This window comes from Camelus bactrianus, chromosome 6, assembly GCF_048773025.1.
Source record: "Camelus bactrianus isolate YW-2024 breed Bactrian camel chromosome 6, ASM4877302v1, whole genome shotgun sequence".
NCBI lineage: Eukaryota > Metazoa > Chordata > Mammalia > Artiodactyla > Camelidae > Camelus > Camelus bactrianus.
The window spans coordinates 37273765-37285304 of NC_133544.1; positions in this window are offsets into that span (position 1 = coordinate 37273765).

Below are 11540 nucleotides of genomic sequence, written 5' to 3' on the forward strand. Positions count from 1 at the left end.
TCTTAACTAATTGAGTCAATTTTTCATTTCAGCGATGAATTTTCTTAGTTACTAACTAAGAAAATGGAATGCATGTTGGTATTTCTGTTAAATGACCTAGTCATACGGATCTGAATGGCTGCTTAAAATTATCCTCATATTTCTGTTTTGAACCTATTGCTGTATTGGTGGGGCTCCACACTAGAAAATGATTGAGTGATTTAAGAATTTATTGGGTTGAGGTTTTTTTGGTTTTGTTTTGGTTTTTTTTTTTTTTTTTTTTGGCAGTTGGTCTGAAGAAAACTGGAAAGTTTCAGAGACGAATATCCGAAAGTGTTACTGAGGTGAGTTTTGATATCTGTAAAAAAAAAAAAATCTTTAGAATTCGTGAGACTGCCTGATCAAGTTTTTTGTATGGATCAGTAAGTAAAACCATAAATAGCAAAATGGAAGAGAAGTAGTTGAAAAGTGTTTGGTCAGGGGTTCAAATGAGTGTATAATTAGCTTCCTGATGTGATACTTTAGAATGAAGTCTCAGAATTAGGACATACTTAATGAATTTGTTTATCCATTCATGCCATTCCCATTTCTGGGGTTTTAAGTACTTAATATTTTCATCAAGGAATAATACGAACATTTTAGTGATTTTTTTTTCCTCCCTATTTAAAAATTTGGCATGTAGGAAAAATATTTAAGTAAGAATTTAGAAGTGAAGCGATTTTTTTTTCTCTTAAGAAAATTATAAAACGATACTGCTGAACGTCCCAGCTAGGGCAAGGGTAATCACCTGTAATTCTACAACCCAACTTAAAACTTTTGTTATCTGATCCAAATAATGCATGTCAGTGGGCATTTGGAAATTACCAAAAAGCCAAAAGAAGAAAACAGAATCTCTTGTATTGCCTCCTGCAAAAGGTGATTACCATTTATAATGTAGTTGTACATTATATAGAGGGGTTTCTCATTTTCTCTGGTTTTGTTTTACAAAATAGAGATCATTCTGTCATTGTATTCATTTTGTCATTCTGGTTTTTTCTTTATGGAAAATATTGGGAGCATGCTAAGTATTTTTCATGGCCTCATTGTGTTCTGCATAGATGTACCATAATTTATGTAACCTGACCTTTTAATATTTCTATAATAGCAGTAATATGTCTGAATATCCTTGCTCATGTCTTACAAAATATTTTATCTAAGAACTGACATCTATGGCTAACATTTCTAGGCATTTAGATCTTTCCTCATATCCCTGATTATTTCTTTAGAATAAATTCCCAGAAGTCAGAAATACAAGGCCAAAGGGATTATACTGTTGTCCATCAGAAAGTTTTTGCTCTTACTGCACTTGCATTTGTTTTCATTTTTCTTTTTATTACTTCCCTGCCCCCAACTTTCTTTTTAATTTAGTTTTATTTTTGAACTTTCTCTCCTGGGTCTCAGTTTATCCAAGTAAAATTGTTACAGTCTTTTAAATCACACATAGAGTGAAATAAACTTGAGAATTTATTTAGACCTTAGGAGTAATTTCTTAAAACTTATTTTTTGTTCTAGAATAGTTAGGCATTTATACGGTGAAGTATTTTGCTACAGAAGTGCACTTAGAGGATACTAAAAACAAGTTGTTTTTTATGGTAGAGTTAGTTGAGTTTAACTGTGTTTCCTCATAGCCTGCGTTAAAGTTTTCCATTCTTACCTGCATTCTCTTGGCGCTCTTGTACCTTCACAGGACCCTTTACGTCCCTCTCTTCACAATGTTTTGTATTTGGCTCTTCCCGGTCTTGAGACTCTACTCCCAGAGGGTAACAATTGCAGTTTTAATCACTGTATGTTTCCCTACAACAGATGCATGATAGATGCTCTGTCAATATTTCTTATCAATCTTTATGCACCTTTAGTATACAAGATATGTGAAATAAGCTAACTTATGTTTTCCTTCATACTAGTTCTCTCCTGAAAATTCATGATGTTCTGCAGATGCTGTCTTAACTTTCAAAAATTTTTTGGTGTTCCAGAACTTGATTTAATACTGAATTGACTTGTAATCGCTAATATAACGTAGATTTATGAAACTCATTAAGAAGTTATTGATGATTGTTTTCTCAATTTTTTTAAGGATTTTATGATACCATAATGGAAGGCAACCATAGATGAATATTAATTGAACAGTCACTAAATCATCTCTTAGGAATAAATGAAGGAAAATTTTCATAGAATTTTGTAACCTATTTCAGTGAGCCCAAACTGGTAGAATAATGTTTCCTACAAAATCAAAGTTGTTAAATTTTTAGTAATTTTTTATGAAGAAAAACTGTTTTGAGAGCAGAATGTTTTATTTGGTAAAGGGTCAAGTGAGGCTATATATTTAGCATCCCAACATGATATTTTGGACAAGCCTCAAAATTAGAACATACCTATGGATTTTTTTTACCCATTCATGTGGTTGCCATTTCTGGATTTTTAATTACAGAACACTGAACATTTTCATGATTTTTAAAATTTTAATCCATGGTAAAATACTTGACATACAGAGATCTCATCAGGAAAAATGTTTAGAAGTGAGGCAGACCAGTCTGTTCTGAGTGTGTGGACTATATAGCATACTCAAAACAAAAAAAAGTCTTTGTTTTCTAGCGTAAGCCTCATTTTGTGAAAAAATGAAACGGTGTCCCAGTCTTAAAAAGACCTGGATCTGCTATCTGTTGAAAATTCTGTTTCAGGGATGCAGTTTTACTTAACTATTCTTTAGTAATCAAGATTGGCCATGTTACTATTATATGTATCTCTTTTGAAAAATGATAGAATTTGTTCCATTGTATAGTTTATTTCTGTAAATGTCTGTGTTGGAGAAGTAGAACAGATTGTTACGTTGAATGTAGCTGCTTTTCTAGTGATTTTGTTATTTTTTGGAAAGTTACATAATTTGCTTATTTGCAACCAAATCAACCTTTGCAATTTCTGTGTAGTCTAATGCCTTATTAAATGTCATTACCTTCTTAATGGTCACATGAAGTCATAAATACTGATATTCTTCCATACATAACGCAAATAAGAGCGTATTTTAGGATTAGATTCAAGCCGATAATAGGTTACTAGTGGCATTTTTACATGGCAAGGGCCTGTGCTAAGGAGCTTATTGTCAATAAAGGAAGAGCATAATTAAACATGTGGAAAGTTAACGTAAATAGTTACTTCAAAAGATTCAGTCAGCTTAGATTGATTTAACTTTTTAAAGTTTTAAATCATGGCTCACAAGAAAAACTGATTAGTAAGTTTAGTATACATTTGGATTTAGAAAAAAAAACAGTTGGATCTAATTGTTTTGAGAAGGACAAATTTTATAATACAGAACAAAAAGAAATTTAGCCATAGTTGAAGGCTTTTCAAGGTTAGTGATATGTAACATGTAAAAGTAGAAGAAAGGAAGTCATTATAAGTGGATGGAAGGTTGTGAGCAAGGATGCAGTTATAAGAAAGCTATGTTTGGGACAGTGAGTAAACAAGTTTGGAAAAAATGGCTGATTAAAGATAACACTGAGAAAATTGTGTGAAGCCAACTTGTCAAGGTTTCTAGAGTTAGCTGTGCATCCGAATTATTGGGGATGCTTGTCCTTTATAGGTTAGGGAGCTTCTAGAGGATCCTGAAAGCCGGGATGTGAGCAGAAAATAAAGATTTTTGTTTTGTTTTGTTTTCAGATTTTACAAGTTAAAATGGAACTAAACAAACAAAAAATCATTTCTAATCCTGTCAACATTAAATTTTTTAAATTTCCCTTTTCCTTGTCTGTACGCATCTTCTTTCTTTTAGACTTAGAGAGATTTTTATTTTTCTTTGTTCCTTAACATTGTCATTGGCATTTAGAATACCTGCAGTCTCTGCAGTAATTTTAATGTCTGAAAATATTCCATCAAGCTGTTTTTAACTTCATTTTTCTTTTGCTTGACTGTTCAGGTTTCTAGTTCTTAAATATTGTGCTGTAATTATCATTTATGCACATACAGTATTTACTGTTCTTTTAGGATTGATTTAAAAGGTCATTGTATGAAAATTTTTATGACTCTTGAAACGTTGCCATATTATTTTCCAAAAGGATTATTGTTTACTCTGTCACCTTCCATGGGAGTTTAGCTACCAGCATTAGTTGGTCTATAATTATAATCATCTTTGTTAAGTTAATAGTGCAAAATATGTTCTTTTTCTTTTGTAATATTTTTGTTAACTAGTGAAATGGGACCTCTTTCCATAATTTCACTGAATGATTCTTAGTAATTGACAAGTTGTCTATTCAAGACTTAGGTTCATTTATGTAGTAGCTTTGATATTTTATTCCCTAATTCTTTGACTTTATTGTATAATATTTAGTAGTAATTGCTGCAGATATTTTTCCATAAAGACTTTCCTTTTAATTTTTTTTTTTGAAGGCTTTTAAATAGACACAAAATGTATTAGTAGGAAATTACTTGGAAGCAGTGTTTAGTGTGACTGAAGAAATGACACAAGAATTGGAGTTTGGGAGATAATGAAGTGGTGTCAGCATGAGATGAAACTAGAGTAGGACCTGGAGAGGAAGGAACAGGTGAGCAAGAGATGGTGAGGGGAAAAAAGTTAATAGCATTTGATCTTTAATTGATTATAGAGGTAAAGAAGAAAACAAGATATTCAAGATTTTTTAAAATGGGAAGTAGATTGTGCCGTTAATTAATTTGGAAAGTTAGGAGAGGCCCTTGATTGGTAAAGAAGTTGAAAACAGTTTTAAACGTTCTAATTAGAGCTTGAAATGTCCAGTAAGCATCTGTTCTTTCGTCATACTGCCTATGGGGTCCCTACCTGGGGATAAGGCATATGCCGGACCTTACATTGTTTTCTTTATTCTGATTTTTAATTCCATTCTTCCAGTAGACTTTTTGTGCTTTTATTAGAGCTTTCTTATTTCTGATTTTTAAAGTACAACTTGAAAAAAAATAGTTAAAGTGGATTAGTAAGTAAAATAGGTGCAGGAAAACTAGATGAGTCTCGAACGAAGTTAAAGAGGTTAGTTTCTCATTCTTTTTTTCCTTCCAGTTTTATTGAGATAATTTACATATAGCACTGTGTAAATTTGTGTACAGCATAATGATTTGACTTACATCTTGAAATGATTATCGCACTAAGTTTAGTGAATATCCATCATCTCATACGGATGGAAAATTAAAGAAATAGGAAAAAATTTTTTTTCCTTGCAATGAGAATTCTTAGGATTTACTCTTACCAACTTTCACATACAATGTACAGCAGTGTTAATTATATTTTAATATGTTGCACATTACATCCGTAGTACTTATACCTGGAAGTTTGTATTGTCATTTGATTCCCCCTTCCCTCACTCCCCACCTCTGGGAACCACAAATCTGATCTTTTTCTGTGTGTGTGTTTGTGTGTGTGTGTGTGTTTGAAGTATAATTGACTTTCAACAGTGTTAGTTTCTGGTATATGACATAGCATTTGATATTTCTGTACAGTTCAAAGCCAGCATCTTGATAATTAATAAGTCTAGTTCCCATAGTTTTTCATTCTTGAAAAAAATATGTAGTTTTAAGAGAGTATCTTACAAAATATATGTGTGCTTTTAAACTGTTTATAGGGTGAAATATCTTTCCCTCTTCCTCAGTGAACTGAGTTTTGTATGTTCTGTTTTAGTCTGATTTTAACAAAATATAGGAAAGTAACAAGAGATGTATGTTTGTGGAACACAGATGTTTATCTAAGATTCTTCAAACATCTAAGTAAAGATGTTAATTGTCTTGTTTTTGGAAACCACTTTTATTTCAGCAGATGAAATTGACATGTTCAGTGTAAGAAAGGCCTTTAACAGTTAGGAATATCAAAACATGGAATAGGCTAACTTGCAAGTGTTTCTTGCAAGGAAGAGCTAAGTTTAACCAGTTAACCTTCTGTAGTCCCATCCGCTCTTTTTTTCCTAGGGCTTTAAAAATGTTTTCTTCTCTGCTTTTTAGCAAGGGAGAGTTTATGATTTTGTTACTAATGTTAGGTAATACTTTATTTTTTTCCTTTTTCTCTTTTTGATTTGGCTTTTTAATCTGTTTTTATAAAACCTAAATAACCCTTTTGGGGTAATATATGAGCTTATGAAATTTGAGCTACTTTGTTACATATATTAAGACCACCATTGATATCATTTAAATAGGTATTAAAAAGTTTATCGTTAACACTAGCTTTGAGTTACAAAGCTGTAATCTGTTTACAGGTTGAGATTTACAGATTGAGGGAAAAATAATTACTACATTCAGAAATAACGTTTGTGCATTTTTCAGCATTTTTAGTTTTTAGTGAATATGTGGTTGTGTGTATGTTTTCATTGCTTCTCTTTTATTAATCTCTTACCTTGATATCTTTTATTTTTCGAAGATTAAGTCATTTGAATTACAGGATTTAGGTCTTCCCCAAACCCCCATTAGAATGATAACTTTTAAAATTGTTCAGAGATAGCAAAAAAAGATACTTAGTTTTAGAATGTGTGGGTGTGGCCAGGGTTTTTTGTGGAGATGGGTGGTTTAGGAAAAATTTCTTAACCTCTGCCTCATCTGTAAAATAGGGATAGTAATAGAACGGACCTGGTTGGGATTAGTAGTAAATGAGTTCAGTACATGTACAGTGCTTAGAATGATGCCAGGTATTAGGTGGTGGTGGTAGTGTGTATAGTGTTGCTACATAATGTCTCTCATTCCAGGAGAGTTTTAACAAAAAGTTCATTTTTTTTTTTTAACAAAAAGTTCATTCATAGGTATATAATAGGTTCCAAGACAAGACTTCATCCTAGCTATAGGTGGCCAATAGATGTTATAGCAGGGACTCCAAATGTTTAAACAAGACTGGAATTAAGGATCATCATTGCCTCAGGCATGAGGAACAGCTTACTTTTTGCCAGATTGCTTAATTCCACCTGTGGCCAGGGGCCTTTCCCCACAGCTTGTAGCTCCTCCGGTTTCTTTGCTCTGTTTCTGCTTGAATGCCTTATCTTCTTGGGGAGAGGCAGAACTGGTTCTGTCGTTCATCTCTTTGGGCTGCTTCAGGGACTCCTTGACACCTTCGCAGCTAGGCATGGCACTTGCCACCCCTTCCCCAGACCCTGCCACTAGAAGCAGAGCTTCCTGTCCCACCCTCTGCGCCCATACCTCCCTATATACTGAAAGTAAAGCATCTAGAATCTTGCCTCCTATTCAAGAACTTCCAGAAGGTCATTGTCAACGTCTCCCCAAACTTATTTTCTACTTCTTCCTTTCAGGTATTATTTGCTGCAGTCACACTAAAACTATCATGGCTCTCTTGTACAAGCTCCATGTTTTCTCACCTCTTTGTTTTCATTCATACTTTTCCAGCCATCTGTATTGTTGCCCTATTACCACATGTTCAAAAGCTGCTTTTTAAGTAAAGCTTTCCTTAATACCTCTGCAACTATAGGTAATCTGCCCATATGAATTTTTGTATTTCCTTTTACATGATTCCTACCACTTTGTATATTTTAGCTTTTTGTCCATTTATATTCACTAAATTATGACATCTTACAGACAGAACTGTTACCTATTCACCTTTGTAAGTTTAGAATCTGTCATAGGCCTTGGCTTTAGTAGGCACTCATTTGTGGACTCACGGTTTATAAAAGGTACAGCAAGCTAAAAGGTGACATTTAGTGGACAAGTGCTTGCCAGTAAAATGTGCTTTGTCAGTTTTTGTATACCAGGAACTCCTTGCCTGATCAGTTACTTCAAATGAGATCACTTGCGGTTTAGGAATTGGGTCAGATTCCATAACGTATAGAGAGTAGATAACTCTGGGGACTATCCATAGGTTAAGAATTTTCATTAGAATGATTTCTTACTGTTTTTTAAAGGATGATATGTCTAATTAACCACTAGAGGAGGGATTGTTTTTCTGACCGTAGCTGATTTTTCTTAGATCTGCCCACCCACTGATCTTCCTCACCCACAGTGGTCCAAATTTGTGAAAAGTTTGGCCAGGACTAAGGGTACATTTGTTGCCAATAACAGAATATACAAACCACCTGGTTCAGTTATTGAAGCCATAATCTCACTCTACAAGCACCTTTTTCTTACCACAATACCATAATGCTTCTAGGCATAAAAGTGGGAATAGTCAGAATAGGAACAGGGTGGGATATTTCATGAGGACACTTACTTGATCTTTGGTTACTGTAATAGTAATGGAGTGCCTCTAGGTTTAGAAGAAATGGCAATGTGGGAAATAGGAACATAAGTGAAAATATCAGGCTCATAGTGGGCATTCATAGAGGTAGAGCAGCAGCTGTGTTCCCTTAGCTCAAAAATTCTCAGAAATTTTACAGTAGTTCAGTGGGATATTGGATTGAGTTAGTGTCCTAATACAGAACACTGGATTTGAAGACCAAGTGCTCTGTCTTCTGATCATAAGCCTGTTCTCATTGGTTGGGATACATTACTCTATATGAGTGTTTGCTTTTAGAGTATAAGGGACAAACATTCACAGCTAGGTATTTACAACTCTTAATACTTAACAGTCCCCTTCACCATCTTTTTCAAAGAATTCCTAAGCATACTTCTGGTATTTAAGTATCAGAAAGGTTAATTAATACTTAACAACCCCTGAAAATCAAAAGTATCAGACATTGACTTGGTAATTTTAGCACTTAAAGAAGTTCCTGATATTCTTAACACATAGGATCAAATTGACAGAAACTTTAATGTCCTACCTACCTCACTGTTTTATATTAGTGTTCTGGTAAAACAGGTATTTCATAATAGCTAAGCAAGATCATTGGATCAGTTTCATTATAGTGAAGTTTCTATTTTGTGTGTTTACGTACTGCTCGTACAAAGAATAAATGCAAGTACAGTGCACTCAAGTATTTTCTCCTGTAGTCTTTTTTTTTTTTTTTTTTTTAATCTGTCGTGACCCACAAAGTTGATTTCATGATTTACTCTGGGTCTGAACCTGCTTTTGCAGAGTAGGCAAATGCACTAGATAATCATAATGCTTTTTATTTATTTGGTGGTTTTAACATTTACTAGGCACTTTGATATACTGCTGTACCCTTAGGTGTGATAGTTTTAAAGTGAAGATACAAAGTAATTGTTACCTGAAAATGCTTCTAGTTGTTTCAACAGCAGTGGAATTGAGAGTGGGGAAAGCAGCTGGAAGAAGTCATGGGGGAGGAGGCATTCTTTTTTCCTTTTGTAAGTTTATGATATGTTTGGTAGTGTGTTACTGACTGCTAATCCTAATGGCCCACTTAGAGGTGTATATTTATATTTTTTTGTAGATAGGATATTGTATTTATATTCAAATTCTACAGCAAGCATAAACAAAAAATTTTCACAAAGTAGGTTCCTTCAGACTAAACCAGAATTCTGGTTTTGTTTTGAATCTTTGTGTCTTCACATGCAGTCACAAAACTCCTTTCAGTGTTTGTTTAATTTGGGGGGATGTTCTTATGTGAAGGAACGTAACAAAAAGAAAAGTCATCTTCCTGTTTTTTATTCCTCCATGCATCATACGATACTGTCTTTTTAAGGCCTTTAAATTGTCAAGGGAACCTTGGTAACCAAGGGAAATTTTTGCTGTTTTCTTCTCAAATTTGTAGTTCTGCATTTTATTACAGTTACGAAGAACTACTGTTACCAGTAAATACTTAAGCCACAAAACTTGCTTCTCTACGCTGCTAAGTACTTCCTGTTTTGTCAGATTTCCATTTAGGGGAAAGAATGGATTTAGAGTAGACAAGCCTGAGTTTCACGTTCAAAGCATCTCTTCTGAAATTCATTTTGGAAGCTGTCCAAAAATCTAGATTGGAGGGGTGACATGTCATGTCTACACATTAAGTCATTCGTCAGAAAGCTTCATTTGGCTTCGTATCATGAAAGAGTTATGGAGAAGGAAGAAAAACTTTGTTGTCAGAAATAATTAGTGTATGACTTGCCAGCATTGGTGGCATGCCTTTTAGGCTTTCTGTGTCAAATGTATTTTAGTTTTTTAATGAGTCATTCATTACATCGCCTGTGAAGGAAGTGTATCTGTTCATTTCTAGTAGACTTTTCCTTTAGAAATATGTAAGAACTGCATTCAGCCACATTTACTCTTATTTTCAGTAGGACAGGTGAAAGGTCAAATGGTGGTTAGAATAGAAATGGAGTGAATGGTGAATATTTTCCGGGGAAAGATTGCAGTAAAATGATGTTAATCTTTTGTTAGTAACATTTAGATATAAACAATTAATAATTATCTGTCACATTTTTTATCCTATGAAATGAACTTCTAATTAGGTGTTAATAGAAGATGTTAGTAGAACATACTTTCAGTGTAAACCTAAATCACCTCATATTGCTGGTAAGGGAATCCATCTTGTGTTAAGGGATTTTTGCAGTGCTGGAACCAAGCCCTTAGATGTTTTCTTTGACCATATTGTCCTGACCTGTCTTAATCAGAGCTGTTTCTTTTTTTTTTTTGTCGTGTCAGTAAAATATGAAAGATGCTTTTTAATCTCTGAACACTTGCAAAATTTCTTCCTTAGCACCCTGGCTCTTTGTCCCTCATGTTGGAAACATTTAGAGAGCTGATGCTGAATCATCAGATATTAGAAACCATCTATAAAGGTTTTACCAGATACTTCCCTTTTTATCATGTAGGTATGTGCTCCTATTTCTGAGACATGTATTTCTTTAAAAATCTAATGGAGAAAAAAAAAATTTTCCCAAATACCCATCATGCCCTACAGCTTCATCCTTCATTCTCTTGAAACACTGTAATAAAGTAACTATTTCTGTTGCTATATTCTCCTTTTAACAAGCAGTGTCAAAATCAGCAAGTCTTAAATTTCACTGTATTCATAAGCATTACATCAGTTTGTTGTTCAACATACAGATTCCTGGGCCTCGCTTCAGATCTAGTGAATTCAAGTCTATGGAGAATTCTTATGCAGGTGGTCTCTGAACCAGATGGAGAAACAATTATCTACCATATGCATTCCCTTCTTCCGCAGGTGGTGGGAGTCCTTAGGAAAGACCAGTTAAGAAATAGCCTAGGCTTGGCAAATACAATATGAATATGGTAGAGTGCGAGAAAGTAAGAGGTCCAGTCTAGGTTTCATTTCCAAAGGTGAGAGATTCCAAAGTTAGAGAAACCATATTAGAATTGAGTGTTTTACATTAAGACTTGATTTTTTCATTTGTGGATTTCTTCTGATTTCTTAACAGCACTTTGGTAAGGGGATTTTTTTTTAAATGAGTACTAATTAGTAATCTTAATTTGCTCTTCAAACCTTAATTGGAAGAGTATTTTAAATATTTCAATCAGTTGAACATACTGATGGCCTACAACATGATTTTTCTCATTTATTTTTCAGGTTCCTTTATAAATAACAGAAATGAAAGCAAATGGATAGTTTTATCAGATAAGTGCTTTTATAGTCTAAATATATTCTATTATTTATAATCTCTAAGCCAAAACTTTATTAAAATTTTTTTTACTATTTTTTTTAGGTACCAGTATCAAGAACGTTCATGGTAATAAGGTA